Genomic DNA, 647 nt, shown 5'->3' on the forward strand with positions numbered 1-647 from the left:
GCGGGTCGGGCCCGGGTCGACTAGGTTTTTAAAAAAAAAAATTATTTATTTTCAAGAATACATATCAAAAAATTAAACAAATTTTTGATAAGAACAATCATATTATTAATCACTTAAAATTATATAACTTACAAATACAAAAAATCATAGAAACTAAAATGATAAACATAACTTCTTTATTAATAATCAAATAATCATATGAAAAAATCATAATTTAACAATTAACTAAAAATCTCTACATATGAAAATGACCGGGCTGACCCGATCTTTTTTTTTCTTTTTTTTTTGGTAAAAAATTGCTAACAATTAGATTAATCTTATTATATATATAAGTATGTATTAGTATATACTTACAAATTATTATATAACTATATATTATATATACATATATTATATGTAAATATATTGTACATACTTATAAGTTATAACTTGAGAGAGAGAGAGAGAGAGAATCACATAAGTATATATTACTTATTTATAAATATGTATTATATAGTTATATATGTATTTGTTACATATTTACATTAGGCTTATTTAAACACAGTTATACAATTCACTTATATGATATACTTATATATAATACTAGATGCAATATACTTATATATTATTATACTTATGCACTTATATAATATACTTATATAACTTTA

This window comes from Asparagus officinalis, chromosome 7, assembly GCF_001876935.1.
Source record: "Asparagus officinalis chromosome 7, Aspof.V1, whole genome shotgun sequence".
NCBI lineage: Eukaryota > Viridiplantae > Streptophyta > Magnoliopsida > Asparagales > Asparagaceae > Asparagus > Asparagus officinalis.